Raw genomic sequence first — 15,968 nt, 5'->3', positions numbered from 1 at the left:
AGGCTCACTTAGGAAGCTACGTGGGGTGGGCTCCAAGGTGGGGGGTTTCTCTGTCAACTAAAGGCATAAACCAAGAAGGAAGAAGGCCCAGCCTCTAAGAAGGAGGGGGCTCAGCCCAGGAGAGGCGAGGACCGAGACCTGGGTTGACAGCTCTGTGTGGTCCAATCAGATCCGCCCAGTTTGGATCAGGAGGACAGGGGCTCTGGAAAAAAGAGGTCCCAAGAAAACAGGCTGTTCAGGGACAGATTCGTCACCCAGGAGCTCCTGAAGAAGCAGATTGGCTAAACCTCCCCTCCACGCCACCTCTCACCTGAGCCCTGTGATCACTGTGCATAGGGCCAGACAGAAGTCTTAGTGCCTCCTGGCAGAGATGAGACAGTGAAACCCTGGGAGAATCAAGGCTCATGGAGAACAAATGATAAAAGTGAAAAAACAAAGCCAACCTAGGCTTCCGAAGAAGGCGGCTGAGTCAGAAGGAACTGTCACCCGCATGGGCAGCGTGGCTCCACAGAGAACAATGTTCACATAAACATTCCAACAATGGAAAGAGTGGTTTCACAAAACACACACAGGGAGCGTATTTGGAGGACACGAAAGACAGGTGCAGGAGACGTGAGTCCTCGTACATCACAACAGAAAGTAAACACCTACGCTCTCAAAATGGTAAGCCAAGAGCCGGTGGGACCAGCACCTACGGAGAGCCCGGCCAGTAACAGCAGAAGGTGCATTGTTACACACATGCCCATCCCCTACATGAGGCTGGGCTGAGCAAGGCGAAGCTATTAAAAGCCTCTTGGCATTATTTGACTTTTTAAATATACACACAAAACATCTGGTGAAATTTGTTTAAATGATATGCGAATAAAGTGTTGAGAGACTGAATGTATCAACCGACAGTTCCCGATGCAGGTGGCACCACTGACCCCCTGCCAGAGCCAGCTCCGCGTAAACAGCCTCCAAGCGTTCCTGGTCGGGTAGCCTTCATTCATTTCCACATTGTGAACTGATCATGCTACAAGGAACACATTGAATGACACATACGTGTTCCCAGGCACACAGGCGTCATCATCAGCAAACCGGTGTTCTCTAAGATGGAAGAACAAGAGGTGCAGGTCTAGAGCTCGGAAGGAACACGCAGAAACCAGAAGCAGCGGGGGCTGGCGCTGGGACCCTCACAGCCCTTTCCTCTGTGCCAGCACAGCGGCCGCCTATCCAGGGAGTGAGCGGCGTGTTCGATCCTGGAAGCAGGCAGCAGAGTTCTGGGGCCCAGAAGTGAACTTTCCGTCTTCCGAGAGTGAAAGGAGGGAGAAGCGCTGTTCCTTATGCACTCTCTTGGGGTTCCCACTCCAGTTTCAGCCTGAGCCCCCCTCGCCCTTCAGAACTCCCCTCACCCTACACCTTGCTCAGGCCCAAGACCATGCCCTCACGGCTCCCTGCTGGACAGAGCTGGGTCCTCCTGAGCAGGAGCTGGCTTCCTCTTGCCAGACTCCCACTTCCTACACCTCCTCCTCCCCCAGTGCTTCCAAGCCAGGATGCACCTGGAACCAGGCCACAGAGGCCCTGAGACAGCCCCAAGGGCCTCACTCGGAGAGGTCCTGCCCTCCCTGCCCCAGGCCGCTCTGGCCCCTCACTCAGGCACTTCCATTCTCTGTCCTCTCAAGACCTCGCTGGGCCTGAGGCCCACTAGCAAACACCTCTCCCAAAAGCCTGTGCTTGCTGCAGCCCTACCCCACGGGCCCTGTCTGGCCAATGTCTGATCACCATCACCTGGAGATCTGCCCTGTGCAGAACCAGTAATGCCCCGGGACCCTCGAGGGCCAGGCTCCCACTGCCCGGCTGACTTCATCTCAGCGCCGATCCACAAGAGGGGACCTGGGGCCCTGGAAGGATAGATCGTGGCTTCGCACCCACTTCCAGGCTCCTGTCCGGCCCACAGCCCTGCAAGAGGCAGCCCCAAGTGTCCCCTGACTCCACCTCCAGGCCACGCCATCTGATGGCACCAGAGTCTGACCCTGCCCAGCTAGGAGGCGGTTGTCAGGCAGGAGAGGCCAGGATTGAAAACCACAGTTGAATGGTTAGAAGCGCATTGTTTTCTTCACTACAACATCTTGAGCTTCCTGGCTGTCAGGGCAAAGGGGCTAACACACTGGCTGCAGAATGTTCACTGTGTGAGAGAGACCAGAGCACTCTGGGAGCTGCTGGCAGGAAGACCTTCAGTGTGGCTCAAGATTCTGGATGAACCTAGGGTGACTGTTTCATATGTGAAACTGACAACATCCCCGTGCTGATGGCAGCTGCTGACCCAAACCTCCCGGTCTCCGCTGACTCATGCAGACACCTGCACGGCTCCTGCCTAGACACCGGAGTGGCTGCCCTGGGTGTGGGTAGGGCACAGCCTGCAGGCCGCGCTGCCTGTCCTTGAAAAGTGGGTGTTCCCACCTCTCAGGACTGTGGAAGTGTGAGGGGTGAGGGATCCTGGCATGTGCTGCCTGCCTCAGTCTGCAGCAACTGTCACTGCTGGATGTCACGGCAGTCCTCACAGGGAGGCAGCTACCCTGGCTGAGAGCGTGAACCAGATGCAGAGACCACGGGCAATCTCCACAAACGCTCTCTGTGGCCTGTGCGGCAGCCGGGATGCCATCTCCAGGCCAGCTAAGCCCGCACTTCCCGAGTTATCCAAGTCAGGATGAAAGCTGTCCTCTGAGAAGGCTCCAGTGGAGAAAAGCGAACAGGCTGGTCCTCTTGGATTCTGGGTCCAGGGTTGGTCTATCCGGGGGCAGCGTTGTGGGATGGAGATTGCCGTGGCATTGGCCATGCCCCTGAGATGGAATTCCCGATGATGGGATCCTGCCAGGCCACGAGCTGATGCTTCAGAGCAATTAAGTGCAAGTTGGTGTCTGTGTGAACATGAACTTCAAAGGCCAGGATTGGGGACTATGAACAGGAGGGGAGGAGGCAGATGCCTTGTGGCGCCACCTACAGCTCGGCTGGGGACCTCCTACACTTGTGCACTTGTGGTGCATGAAATCAACCCCATGGAGGCATTTCTGCCTGGAGATCGTCCACCCAGAACCCAAGTGAATGGGAGTGGAGAGCAGGCCCCGTCACGCAGGCAACGTGACCTCACTGGGTGGACCTCTGTGGACACCCCAGGAAAGCCCCCACTTCTCACGTTCTTCTGAGGAAACCTGTTTGTTTTAGTTCTACAGGCGTGTTCTCAGGTCAGGAAGAGTCTTGCAATTTAGACAGCACTGGGTGGCTGAGGCGGACCTGCCCCAGTGCCATCTTCACACACGAACACCTGCATCACCCACCTGGGCAGCTACAGCCCATGGGCCGGGTCCAGCCCCACCTGCTTTTGTTCCTAAAGTTTCTCTGAAGCGCAGCTGCGGTGGGCGGTTCTGCATCTGTGCCTGCCTTGGTCACTGGGGCAGAGTCAAGCAGTCGTCACAGTGACTGCATGGCCCAAAATATTAACCCCCAGCCTTGAACGGAAAGAGTTAGTCAGGGTGGGTGTGGCGCCTCACGCCTGTAATGGCAGCACTGTGGGAAGCCAAGGCGGGCAGATCCCATGAGGTCAGGAGTTTGAGACCAGCCTGGGCAACATGGTAAAATCCCATCTCTACTAAAAATACAAAAATTAGCCAGGCGTGGTGGCACACGCCTGGAATCCCAGCCACTCAGAAGGCTGAGGTAGGAGAATCGCTTGAACCCAGGAGGCAGAGGTTGCAGTGAGCTGAGTTCTCACCATTGCACTCCAGCCTGGGTGGCAGAGTGAGGCTCTGTCTCAAACAAAAACAAACAAACAACAAAAACAAAAAACAAACAAAAACCGAGAAAGAGTTAGTCAGTTCCTGCCCTGAACAGTGGGGAAAGCACCGCCACTCACTGCTTTATCTCCACTCAGCTACGGCCCCACTTCCCCGCTGGGGGTTTATGGCCTCCTGCTGGACCATGATCTAGAAAACAAACTCCCTTTTGTTTCTGGGCTCCCAGAGGCCCAGCATGGACCCTTATGCTGGCATCAGGACCATCAATGTGAGAGAAGCTGAGGGACCTGTCCCCTGAGGCCTCCCTTTTGGAAATAGGGGCTCTCGTGGGACCGGAGCAGGACTGCGGGCAGGAGGAGAGGTTGTGGTGCCGAGGGAGTGTGGAGCCTGCACTGTAACTAGCCTCTCCCCGCAGAGCTTGCACAGAACATCGTCTGACTGTCACAGACCGTGGGGTACCAGCAGACCCACAAAATCCCCAAAGTTTCTAACCCCTAGCAAGTGCCTGCCCCCTCTCGCCCAACACCCCCAAGGGGCAGTGGCTTCTGCAGGGAGGCCAGTTGGGACCCAAAGCTCTGTTCACAAGGGACCCACCTTGTCGTACAGGGACGGGCACCCAGGGTGACTCCAGGGCGTCTTGTGTTTGGCTGACTGATGCCCTCCTGGCCCCCAAATCCAGGCTCCTGGGTCCTGTGGATGTGAGGGGCCTTGGCAAACGTGATTGTGTCTAGGATCCTGAGATGGGAAGGATATCCTAGACTCCAGGACGGGCCCTGAGTGTGACCTCAGTGTCCTGGTAAGAGGGAAGCCGGAGGAACCTGACTGCAGGAGAAGAGAGGCCTGGAGCACAGGGGACGGCCCTGTGGCTGGGGAGGCAGAAGCTGGGCCATGCGTCCACAGCTAAGGAACAGCCAGAGGACACCCGGAGCCCGGAAGCTGGAAGAGGCAGGAAGGAGCCTCCCGAGAGCCTTTGGCGGGAGCACAGCCTGCAGACACCCAGGTGTGGGTCCTCCGTAATTGTGAGAGAACAAATTCCTGTTGTCTGAGCCCCCAGTTTGTGGTCATTTGTCACTGGAGCTCCTGGACAAGGACACAGGCTTCACCCCTGCCTCTGGCTCCCTCTTTTTCTGACATCCTGCGAAGGTCTCTCTCAACAGTGTGGGAAAAGTAACCCAGCCAGCTCTGCCTTTCTGATCAGGTGTGTCGGGCCCCTCCCAGCCCCATCACCCTGCACATGTGTGGCCTCGGGTTTGATGCAGCCTCAGGCGTGAGGCCCTGAAAGCAGCTGCTGGCAGCTGCCCAGCTGGGGAGCCCCCCAGGAGGGAGGAGTTGATCCCAGCCTCCTGCCCTAAGAGCTGTGAAAGCTATGAGGTCCTGCGTGCCCCTCCTGGCCAAGCTCTCCGGGTCTCTTGGTGGCTGTTCAGAGGCATTCCCCTGATGGCCAGGAGTCATGTGGGGACAACCACTGGGGAAGGGGATGTGCGGCAGGTCCAGCGGGCGCCTGGGGGCCCTAGTCAGTCCCTTCCATGATACATGGGTGTGGCATGCGCCAGTCAGATTAGAGATGCAGAGCCGGAATTAAAACTGCAAAACACAGCAAACAGAACGTGATTGTTTCTAGTTTCAAGAAAGCAAACAAAATCTCCCTGGGGAAATGGCACAAACAGGAACCAGGAAGTGACCATGTGCCCAGCTTCACACCTCACCCTGGGCAGGGATATAAAGGGCCCAGGCTCAGGGGCCTCCACATCTGCACCTGCCTCTCACCTGCTCCTCTACCTGCTCCATTCTCAGCACACCAGAACCATGGGCTGCTGTGGCTGCTCTGGAGGCTGTGGCTCCGGCTGTGGGGGCTGTGGCTCCAGCTGCTGTGTGCCCGTCTGCTGCTGCAAGCCTGTGTGCTGCTGTGTGCCAGCCTGTTCCCGCTCCAGCTGTGGCTCCTGTGGGGGCTCCAAGGGGGGCTGTGGGTCCTGTGGGGGCTCCAAGGGGGGCTGTGGCTCCTGTGGGGGGTCCAAGGGGGGCTGTGGCTCCTGTGGGGGGTCCAAGGGGGGCTGTGGCTCCTGTGGGGGCTCCAAGGGGGGCTGTACCTCCTGTGGGGGGTCCAAGGGGGGCTGTGGCTCCAGCTGTGGGGGCTGTGGCTCCGGCTGTGGGGGCTGTGGCTCCAGCTGCTGTGTGCCCGTCTGCTGCTGCAAGCCCGTGTGCTGCTGTGTGCCAGCCCGTTCCTGCTCCAGCTGTGGCTCTTGTGGGGGATCCAAGGGGGGCTGTGGCTCCTGTAGCTGCTGCCAGTCCAGTTGCTGTAAGCCCTGCTGCTGTTCTTCAGGCTGTGGGTCATCCTGCTGCCAGTCCAGCTGCTGCAAGCCCCGCTGCTCCCAGTCCAGCTGCTGCATCCCTGTGTGCTGCCAGTGTAAGATTTGATGCTTGGCCCCAGGTGTCAGGTGAAGGCCGTCCTGTATCCCAGACCTGTGATGCAGTTTTTAGCTGTGTCTCTCTGAAATATGACAGTCCCTGGAATCAGAAACAGAGCTCCGCTGGTCATGCCACGTCTTTGCCTTGAAAATCCACTCACCCTGTGCTCCACATCATCACCCCACTGGGAATCCTGGGGTGAGCCGTTTCCTCTGCTGCCCATCACAAAGCTCACTCCACTTGCTGGGGCCAAACCGCCCTGCCCTTCCCTTCTTCCTTGGAGATCTTCCCTCCCCTGCCCTCCACCCTGGCCAGTGCTGGAGCTCAGGGAGGCCCAGGAGGCGGCAGACACTCGGCCATGCCCAGATCTGTGGCCTCTCCTGTGGACCTCACCCTCCCACTGAAAAGCTCTTTGTTATTCATTATCTGCTAAAGTCCAGCTGGACGCTTAGTCCTCTAAATAAACACCGCCCCCCTCCACCAGTCTGCGTCTCCTTGAGTTCTTTCTGTGCCATGTCTTTCTACAGAGCCCAGCTTCTTTCTGAGCATGGGCTCCTTTTGTGTCAGCAATGGGTGTTGGGCCCTCCTGGATAGAGTTGGGATCTGGAATTGCCACAGTTCCCCAAGGGTCTGTGTGTACCCCAGTACCCACCGGGGTGAGAGGTTTCTTGTGAGAAAGATCTGGGACCACCTGGGATGTCTGCTCTTCTCCAGGGAGGTCCCAGGACCCTGAGAAGGTTTTCTCTGCAGGGGATGCTCTGTGTGATCAGCATGGGGCTGGAGTGGTCCCCCCAGGAGCACTTTGTCCTCTCGAACCAGCTGCCCCAGGGGAGACCGGGGCTTGTGTGAACCAAAGGCTCAGTTCAGGATGGTGCCTCAAACTCAGTCCCACCTGGTAGCTCAGGCAGCAATGCTGTGAGACACCAGTAACAGACCCATGCCTCAGGGTGACCTGGCGGGGTCTGGCAATGGGCTGGAGTGCACCCTGTGATGGTGACCCCATGCCACCCCGACCAGGCTGCGGTGCCCAGCTGTTCTGCCCAACAGTCACCGCGGTGTTGCTGGTAAGGTATTTTGTTAATGAGAGTAACATTCAATTTCAGTAAAGCACTTTGCTCTCCATGATGTACAGGACCTCATCCAAGCATCTGACAACCGGGTAGCTGCAGAAAGCAGCACGAGTTCCATGGAATAGGATCCCACGGCCACAAAGTGAGGGGCTTAAAGCTATACAGATAGAGTCTTTCACTGTTCTGAAGGCCAGAAGTCAGAAATGCGGGTGTCGGGAGGGCTGCACTCTCTCCAGAGGCTCCAGGGCAGGGCCCTCCTGTCTTTTCCAGCTTCTGGGGGCTCCAGGTGTCCTGGGGCATGTGACCTATAAACCAAAGAGTATATAGGACAGGGCTCAGTCAATTTAGAAAGCTTATTTTGCCAGGGTTAAGGATGCACCCATGACACAGCCTCAGGAGGTCCTCATGATATATGCCCAAGGTGGTTGGGACATAGCTTTGCTTTCATGCATTTTAGGGAGACATGAGGCATCAATCAATACATGTAAGATGTGCACTGGTTTGGCTTGGAAAGGTGGGACAAGTCGGGTGGGGAGGGGGCTTCCAGGCCACAGGTAGATAAGAGACAGACTTGCATTCTTTTGAGTTTCTGATTAGCCTTTCCCTGAATACACAGTTTACAGGAATAGTCACTCATGCCTTAGTCTGACTTAGTGAAACAATAGGGCAAAAGAAGCCATCGGATATGCATTTGTCTCACGGGAGCCAAGGGAGGACTTTGACTTCTGCCTGTCCTTTGTCCACAGGGAGTTTCTTTGTGGGCAAATAGTGAGGGAGAGATGTAGCTTTTTCATATTTGCAGTGATCTTATTTAGGAGTAGAATGGGAGGCGGGTTTGTCCTATGTGGTTCCCAGCTTGATGTTTCCCTTTGGCTTTGTGATTTGGGGGAGTTTTTTGTTTTTGTTTTTGTTTTCCACATTCTGCATTGCTCCAACCTGTGCCGGCACCATCATAGCCTCCTCTCCACATGTGTCTGCGTCTCGCTTCTTGTCCTGTAAGTCCTGTGACAGCATCAGTCATGTGGAACCAGGACCCATACTAATGACCTTATTATAACATGACATGCACGAAGTTCCTGTTTCCATGTAAGATCACACTCACAGGTCCTGGGCATTAGGACTTCAATGTATACTCCATATATACTTATATTAAAGTAGATACTTCAACATATTCATCCCACAACACACAACGTCTACCTTGCAAAAAGTCACCCGGTGCATTCTGTGCCATGCAGAAGTTTCTTGGGTTATACTGTAAGCTCATGTTAACACAACTGTTAGCCTTCCCAAACCACAGAGAACAGGTTATAAACTGTGCTGGAGGGTTGGGGGAGCAGGGGATGCGGCAGGGTGACCCCACTAGCCCTGGCTGCCTAGCAATCCCTCATCCCTCCTCAGATATCCCAATTTAAGACTATTTAACTGACAACTGCCTAGGGATATCAAGAATTGATACAACCTATTGAAGCAGGTTATCAAGAATTTGAAAATCTAAGATGGGAACAAAAGGGGGAGTTATGACTCTATAAGACGTAGTCCTATTGGCATGACTAATACATATATGTATTTATGTGTTGTGTACACGATGTTGTACTACTGAGATATATAAAAGCCGGGTGCAGTGGCTCACACCTGTAATCCCAGCACTTAGGGAGGCTGAGGCAGGTGGATCACAAGATCACGAGTTCAAGACCAGCCTGCCCAAGATGGTGAAACCCCGTCTCTACTAAAAATACAAAAATTAGCCAGGCACGGTGATGCATGCCTGTAATCCCAGCTACTTGGGAGGCTGAGGCAGGAGAATCACTTGAACCCAGGGGGCAGAGGTTGGAGTGAGCTGAGATCATGCCACTACACTCTAGCCTGGGTGACAGAGCAAGACTCCATCTCAAATATATATATATATATAAGAGCTCTAACTAATTGGCTTAAGAAAATAAAAGGGCTTGAATCTAATATTTTATCAGGAAAAAAAGACTAGTCAAAAGCTTTTTCAAGTTTTATGTAACTTAAGTAAAATCTTTAATAAATAAGTTGTCTTTAAAATTATTGGTAAAGTAATATTAGAAATGTTTTAAGAATTTCCAGCATACATTTTTGTTTACATTTATTAGTCAAGCAATTTCAAACTTATCCCTGCCAAATCTATAAGGTGTCAAAATTTGGCATAGGGATCACAAAACTATAAACCCGGCCCCAAACAGAATAATCTTTGCTTGTGTAATTTTAAAAAATAAGACATTAATATTTGTTTAACGAACATAATTACATCTTGAATTGTTTAGTAAAATTTCCATAACTTCTAATCTTGTGGCTTTAGACAGTCTAGTCCATGGGCAGTAAGGCAGTTGTTTGGGGAAAGGACCATCTTCTTTGTTTCAAAGATGAACTATCAACTACATTCCTCCAAAAGTGCAGGAATGAACAAGGACAGCTTGGAGGTTAGAAGCAAGATGAAGTCAATTAGGACATATCTTTTTTGATATCTCAGTTAGAATTTTGCAAAGACAAGTTTCATAACTTTAAATGATGACTATTATAGTTTTCGGAAATAACCTAGGTAAACAAAATGAAATAATTGGGTAAATGTAATGTGATAAATACTTGTAGACAAAGTTGTCATACTTTAGAATCTAAAGTTATATTAGATTCAATAATAGATATTGCTCATTTGGATATTTTCCAGTAAAAAATATATTGTAGGAAAACAACCTTTCTTTTAAAAAGTGTCCTTTTTAAAAAAGTGAACAATTTTTGTCTAATTCAAAGTTTTCTGAAGGTTATGTATAAAACAAGATGAAAGGAACCAGGAAATAAGAGAGATATAAGTAAAGTTATAGAAATAAAGAGGTAGTTTTTGGTAAGAAAGCCTAAAGAGAAGTAATTTTATATGAGAAATAATCTTGTATGGCAAATGTAGTCCTAGAATAAAATGTCTGGTTGTTCAAGAAAGAGGGATGTTCAGAACAAACCAGAAAGTCCAAGCATGTCATGAACATTCTGTGTAAGCTACAATAAGAGGATTTACTTAAAAAAACTTTTTATATGATCAGGTTGTCTATAATTAAAGGAAAAGCATAATGGTCTTTCTAGAGATTGGGTCTGATGTAAAAAAAAACACACACTAAAAAATTGGTTAGAACAATAAAATTTTCTTAAGGGATTGATTAATTCTTAATAAATTATAAGAGATTTTAATTTTTTAACTGAAAGCTGAACTTTTATTGCATCTCACTGTTTTCAGTTTTCTCTTTCCTTTTAAAAGGCACGAAATAGTAATACTTGCATTCAACTCATTTTCAGCTCATTTAAGTTTTTTCCCTCAAGTTTTGTTTGTTGTGGCCTGATGCTAACAAAGTTTTCTTTTCTTTTCTTTTCTTTTTTTTTTTCCTGAGATGAAGTTTCACTCTTGTTGCCCAAGCTGGAGTGCAATAGCATAATCTGTTCTGACTGCAACCTCTGCCTCCCAGTTTCAAGTGATTTTCCTGTCTCAGCCTCCCAAGTAGCTGGGATTACAGGCACCCACCACCAAGCCCAGATAATTTTTGTACTTTTAGGAGAGATGGGGTTTCACCACGTTGGCCAGGTTGGTCTCAAACTCCTGACCTCAGATGATCCACTCACCTTGGCCTCCCACATTGCCAGGATTACAGGCATGAGCTACCGTGCCTGGCCAACAATGTTTTCTTAAAGGTCTAAAGGAGGCTGGGCACAGTGGCTCACACCTGTAATCCCAGCACTTTGGAAGGCCAAGGCAGGCAGATCACCTGAGGTCAGGGGTTCAAGACCAGCCTGATCAACATGGAGAAACCCTGTCTCTACTAAAAACACAAAATTAGCCTGGCATGGTGGCACATGCCTGTAATCCCAGCTACTTGGGAGGCTGAGACAGGAGAATCTCTTGACCCTGGGAGGCGGAGATTGCGGTGAGCCGAGATCACGCCATTGCACTCCAGTCTGGGCAACAAGAGTGAAGCTCAGTCTCAAAAAAAAAAAAAAAAGATCTAAAGGAAATATTTTTTTCCAAAGTATTATTCTGTGTACTACAGAAGGTCTTTCCTTTTCTCTTTGGTAACTGGTCTAACAGATTTTTACGTTTTATCAAAATAATTTCTATGCCATTATTACTACATTTTGGTTTGCTTACCAAAAAACTGAGATTAAATTTTTTTTAAAAATTTAAGGTTATTACATACATATATCTTTCTGTATGTGCTTTTAAAATCCTAGTGACGTTGAGTTACAGGGCTTTGACTCCAGAGTCTAAAAAGGACACCAAGTTCTGCCAAATCTTTTTTTTTTTTTTTTTTTTTTTTTTGAGACGGAGTCTGGCTCTGCCACCCAGGCTGGAGTGCAGTGGCCGGATCTCAGCTCACTGAAAGCTCTGCCTCCCAGGTTTACGCCATTCTCCTGCCTCAGCCTCCCGAGTAGCTGGGACTACAGGCGCCCGCCACATCGCCCGGCTAGTTTTTAGTAGAGACGGGGTTTCACCGTGTTACCCAGGATGGTCTTGATCTCCTGACCTCGTGATCCGCCCGTCTCGGCCTCCCAAAGTGCTGGGATTACAGGCTTGAGCCACCGCGCCCGGCCACAAGTTCTGCCAAATCTTAAAAAGTGACAGCAATTCAAGCCTCATTTTCAGGCCCTGCAGAAGATGCCAATCAAAATATACTGCACTCCTGAGACACAGGGTAAGAAATTAAAGCTGTTCAGCTCCTCAAGGCCCAGGGACTATCATGGAAGAGCTGGGCATGTGAGATTGCAAAGGCTGATTTTGAGAGAAAAAATAAGTTCAGTTTATCTTTAAATTAACCACTAATGTCAAAGGCACACTGATGCAAGACCAGCATGTGGGCCCTGTGTCAGATTAACAAGGTTTTCTTGGCCGGGTGCGGTAGCTCGAGCCTGTAATCCCAGCACTTTGGGAGGCTGAGATGGGCGGATCACGAGGTCAGGAGATCGAGACCATCCTGGCTAACACGGTAAAACCCCGTCTCTACTAAAAAAGTACAAAAAACTAGCCGGGCGAGGTGGCGGGCGCCTGTAGTCCCAGCTACTCAGGAGGCTGAGGCAGGAGAATGGCATAAACCCGGGAGGTAGAGCTTGCAGTGAGCTGAGATCCGGCCACTGCACTCCAGCCTGGGCAACAGAGCGAGACTCCATCTCAAAAAAAAAAAAAAAAACAACAAAAAAAACAAGGTTTTCTTGAAGCATTAACTGACTCCTTAATAAAGGTTATAAAGTCTTATGAAAGTTATATCTTATGGTCAAGATTAAAATTTTGTAGATTGTTTATAAAATTTTGGAAAACAAATTTAATTAGCTTCATGCTGTTTTTATTAGGGCTTATTGTTTGGAAAATTAATTCTGTTTTCTCAAAGAATGAAGGTTTTTACCTTTTTTTTTGAAACCCTTGAGTTATGACTTTGTTCAAATGAATGACTTATTTTACAATGACCTGTGATCTTATTTTGTGATATCAAGTGTTTTAAACCTCTGTTTGGTTTGACAAACTTCCCAAAATCAAATTATAAGTTATGTCTTTTTCTGACTTAATTAATCTGTTAAGATATTAGATTCCCTAAAGTCCAAAAATAACAAATTTGGCTTATTTGGTATAAAAATTATACAGGAGGCATTGTCATATATAAAATGGTGTTTGGTTTTTTTGGGGGGGCTGCATTTGTGTAAATATGTTATTGGTATGTGTTTCACAATCATGAGAAACTCCTATAATTCTGATATGATGTAATACACATTATCAGTAATTATTATAATTGTTATGTTAAGTTATTGTGTGCCACAGAGGTAACAAATTTCCTTGTCAATTGTGTCTTTGACTCTGGCTGTGTTAAAACGTTCTGTCATCCACGAACAATTGTTTTCTTGTTTTGGTCCTCTTTAGAAGGTGATTTTATAACCAGCTATAAAACTCTGACAGGTGCTCCTGAACGCAGGTTTCTGATAACTTTGGAGATTGTGACATCAGAATAGAGGAAAAACTTTTCAGAACTCATGAAGAACTGAAATGTTCATGAATATCAAGCAGAACACGAGTTAACTGTATGGACTGAACTAATAGAACACCGAAGTAATCTTTTTGACTTTTTGCCTGAAATGTTGCTGAGCCTTTGTTTTGTTTTTCAGAGCCTTTTGAGCTACTGACATCTTTTAGCAATTGAGTATACATCTACAAACAAAATTTGGAGCATATTTGTTTCTCTCTACCTGATTTCTCCAGAATTTGGAACCTATTTGCGAGTATTCTTAACTTATAGCGATATAGTTATTTGTGTAAGTGCAATAAGAATCTGTTTTCATTTGTAACAAGACACAATTGGAGAAACAGTTATTTTACCAAGACTTTGAGAGGAATGGTGTGCTTTCCTTTAAGGAATCAAACTTGACTTACAGAGCCAATAAAAGCCCCTTGGGAAAATTGTCTTCATTACATGTCTACACAGTCCCTGCACAGGGTTCCTGACTTGTGGTAAGTAAAGAATGTCACTTTCTGACAGGCCCAGGGTCCCAAGTTATCCTGGGACCTGAAAAAGAGAGGAGTTCACCCTCTCTTTGTACAAATCCATGGCTGAGCTCAGCTTTAAAAAAGTATTATTTGAGATTCCTTCTAGGGAACAAAGTTCCATCAAAGCCCATTATAAAAGCCTATGTAGAAAATAATTATTCTTGCTTCACTTTATACAAATAATCTGGCTAACTATAATAAAGCAAATCGATCCTACCATGATGTGTCTTTAGTAAAAACAGGAAACTGGAGAGAGAAAAACTATGTGTCAAAAACTATAGTACACCGTCGTTAGATTCTAGTCCTGCCTAATGTTTTTCAATTTTTCAATTTTTTTCTGCAGTTTGGACTGGATGCTAATTTTTCTAGGCCACAAGACTTCAAAGTAAAGTTGTCAATATTTTTCCTTTTTCTCCTCCTGACTTTTCTTAATGTGGTGTTGCTGAAACCTAAGCTGTGCTTTCTTAAAGCCCTACAGACTGAAGCTGAACAACTTAAACTTCAGAAGAAAATAACAGCAACCTATTTACATACATAAGCCACTTTCTTATCTGCCTACTGATGTATGGACTTCAGAGTAACGTGGCCTATATTGATGTCCCAGGATTGGCCTTTTGTTTGTTGTTGTTTTTCTCCCTCTCCCTATTTTCTCCCTCTCCTTATTTTCTCCTCTTAGGACTTGAGACTTCACAACCTTCTAAAAATGAACTTTCCTAATAACCCAGGACCTACTTATCTAGGCAGAAACCATCCTAGCCTTGAGAGATCAGATGAACTCTGAGACCAGGGACTAATTATCTCCTAAAATGCTTTCTCCAAAATATTTTTAAAAAGAAAACAGGGGGAAATGTGAAAGGAAAATAAATCTTAGAAATCTTGGGGCCCCAAAATTACTAAGCTAAAGAGAAAAGTCAAGCTGGGAACCGCTTAGGGCAAACCTCCCTCCTTTTCTATTCAAAGTTGTCCCTCTGCTCAGTGAGAGAAATGCATATCTGATTGCCTCCTTTGGAGAGGCTCATCAGACACTGAAAATAATACAACCGTTTGTCTCTTATCTACTACGACCTGGAAGCCCCTCCCTACTTTGAGTTGTCCCATCTTTTCTGAACCGAACCAATGTTCATCTTACACAGGTTGATTGATGTCTCGTGTCTCCCTAGAATGTATAAAACCAAGCTGTTCCCTGACCACCTTGGGCAGATGTCATCAGGACCTCCTGAGGCTGTGCCATGGGGATGCATCCTCAACCTTGGCAAAATAAACTTGCTAAATTAACTGAGACCTGTCACAGATTTTCAGGGTGGGGACCTGGATTGTGGGAAGAGCTGGGCTCCAGGATGCTACATGTAGGGAAGATGTTATTTTCTTCTCCACATCCTCTCCTGCATATATTCCTTTTTGTCTTTTTGATAAAAGCCATTCGCTTCATTTCTGATGTTTGATGCTGACAGCTTTTAGGCTGCACTTCTCCCTTTCCCTCTCTGCCCCACATCAGGACAAGCTTACAAGAAAGCCTGGTGCTTGTTTCTTGGTGCCAGCAAGAACTCCACCCCATCCCTGGGCACCCCCAAGCTAGCCCCAGACTGACTGCCACCCGGTCCCAAGCCCGTCTGCTCTCCCTGCTCTCTAAAGCCACTTTCAAGTCTTCATGCAGCCACCCTGCTGCCACCAGAAAGCTGCACCATGTCAGGAAGGAACCTTGTCACACACGCTTGGAGGGAGGCTTCATTGTCTTGACACCCAAACTAAATTTTAGGAGGTCGTCCACCCTGTCTGCAGTGTTAGGGGAGAAAACCTGCCTCTATCCACACAATGAAATTTAACTCAGCAGTAGAAGGAAGTGATCTGTTGGCCCATGTTACAACTTGGATGGATCTCAAAGATGTTATGCCAAGTGGGGAAAAAAGCCAATGTCAGATCAGGTGCAGTGGCTCACGCCTGTAATCACAGCACTTTGGGAGGATGAGGCAGGCAGATCAAGAGGTCAGTTCGAGACCAGCCTGGCCAATATGGTGAAACCCCATCTCTACTAAAAATACAACAACAACAACAAAAAATAGCTGGGTGTAGTGGTGTGTGCCAATAGTCCCAGCTACTCAGGGGGCTGAGGCAGAAGAATCACTTGAACCCAAGAGGCGGAGGTTGCAGTGAGCTGAGATCATGCCACTGCCCTCCAGTCTGGGTGACAGAGCGAGA

The 15,968-nt window shown here is 48.6% G+C and overlaps 1 pseudogene; it reads right to left on the bottom strand.

The window, feature by feature from the left end:
• Positions 1-5,393: 5,393 nt before the first annotated feature.
• Positions 5,394-6,157, bottom strand: LOC126936401 (putative uncharacterized protein DDB_G0291608; annotated as a pseudogene).
• Positions 6,158-15,968: the final 9,811 nt, after the last annotated feature.

This window comes from Macaca thibetana, chromosome 14, assembly GCF_024542745.1.
Source record: "Macaca thibetana thibetana isolate TM-01 chromosome 14, ASM2454274v1, whole genome shotgun sequence".
In the NCBI taxonomy this organism is placed as follows: Eukaryota; Metazoa; Chordata; class Mammalia; order Primates; family Cercopithecidae; genus Macaca; species Macaca thibetana.
This window is presented reverse-complemented; position numbering and strand designations above follow the sequence as displayed.